Source organism: Triticum dicoccoides, chromosome 1B (genome assembly GCF_002162155.2).
Source record: "Triticum dicoccoides isolate Atlit2015 ecotype Zavitan chromosome 1B, WEW_v2.0, whole genome shotgun sequence".
Taxonomy (NCBI): Eukaryota; Viridiplantae; Streptophyta; class Magnoliopsida; order Poales; family Poaceae; genus Triticum; species Triticum dicoccoides.
In genome coordinates this window covers 537,486,604-537,488,633 of record NC_041381.1, presented here as the reverse complement: position 1 = coordinate 537,488,633, position 2,030 = coordinate 537,486,604, and positions in this window count along the sequence as shown.

The window sequence follows — 2,030 nt, the reverse complement described above, 5'->3', positions numbered from 1 at the left end:
CATATACACATATGTGCTCACTCAACACCCTATCCTTATGAGTACCTCCAAGATACTAAGGCGACGTCACATCTTGAGATTGACGAAATCACTACATGCATCTCGTAATCGACGGAAACGTCTTCTTTCACTTAATAAACATTGCTGAAAAGTCTGAAATAAATCTAGGAAAATACGAGCATAAGCGCCAAATTTAGGACTTAGAACCTGGTGATCATCTGAGCTTAGTTCACTAGCTACCTTATTATTGCCTCTCGTGCTTGATTACAAAATAAAACAACAAAATGGTATGAAATTACCACCCAACATCTTTATCCCTAAATGGGATTCTCAGGTTTTCAATTGGCAGCTGAAAGTCCGGCTCGTCAATCTTAAGATGTGATGTCGGCTCAATTTTCTAGTGGGCCACATATGTGCATTCATAATGATGAGTTTATGTGTGTGTATATTTTTTTGAAACATGTGCGTGGATGTGAGCATCTACGATTGTCCCGAGTAGGTGTTCATAATGATAGGGTTTGTGTACACGGGAGTTTATGTGTATATATGTTTTTTTTTCGGAAACATGTTTTTTTAGGCAATTTTTCATAAACATGTGCATGTATGTGAAGAGAAAGTTCCGGTTATCTTTTTTTAGGGGTAAGTTTCCGAAATCAATAATTAAGGAGTACTTCTTGCGGAGATCACTCCAACTTCCCTAGGTTGCGACAAGTGGCGCGCTGCATGTGCGCCACTTGTCGCAACCTGGAAGTTTTCCTTTTTTCGTAGATTCGTTTATTCAAAACATTTTATCTCTTAAACCGTGCGTCCAAATCTCAAACCGCTTTCGCCGTTGGATTTCTTGTGTCGAGATCTTCAAAACTAGATCCCATGTTGATAGGTTTTGACGAACTTTTTTTTCACGAAAAAACCGTACTAAAAAAAACAACGAAAAAACCGAACCAGGAACACGGTTTTTTTTCTTTTCCAAAAGAGGCACGCCTGTGCCTCTAACGAAATCACAACCGTGCCTCTCGCGGAAGCAAAACCGTGCCTCTAGTGAAAGAAAAACAAACAGAAAACGCGTTTTTTTTTCTTTACGAAAGAGGCACGCCCGTGCCTCTCGCGAAAGCACACCCGTGCCTCTAACGGAAGCAAAATCGTGCCTCTCGCGAAAAAAAAAATAGAAAACACATTTTTCCCTTTCCGAAAGAGGCACGCCCGTGCCTCTCGCGAAAGCACAACCGTGCCTCTCGCGGAAGCAAAACCGTGCCTCGCGCGAAAGAAAAAAAAACAGAAAATGTGTTTTTTCCCTTTCCGAAAGAGGCACGCCCGTGCCTCTCGCGAAAGCACAACCGTGCCTCTCACGAAAGCAAAACCGTGCCTCTCGCGAAAGAGAAAAAAAAACAAATAACACGTTTCTTTTGTCGTTTTCAAGAGGCACAGCCGTGCCTCTCACGAAAGCACAACCGTGCCTCTCGCGAAAACAAAATTGTGACTCTCGCGAAAAAAATGCGTTTTTTTGCGTAAAAAAGTTATTTTCTTCGGAAAAAAAATTTGGTCGAAAAGATAGGGAAGACCGGTAGAAAATCAAAACGTCAAAAAAAACCCGAGAAAAAACCCGTTTAAAAAGCCGAAAACGTGTGCGGAAAAATAAAATCTTGCACCGTTTAGTTACGACGGAGCGTGCCTAACCAGTACATCTACTACAAACTAGTGATTAATTACAGCGCGAGCTATTTAACAACAATACTAACCGCACTATTTCTGGTACAAACAATTTAGAAAGACGTGATTTTTTGGAAAAGAAAAAAAATCACGAATTAGAAAAAAGTTCATGTCTTCAAAAACTTTCACCAAATTTTATAAAAGATCACCGTGTATTACATAAAATTTCATTGTATTAAGAAAAATGTCCATTGTATATTATGAAATTTGTTCACCTTTGCATATAAAAATGTTCGTCGTGTATCATAAAAATGTTCATCGTATATTACGAAAATTTTCAACGTTTTTACTAAATGTTGAATGCATATTCAAAAATTGTTCGA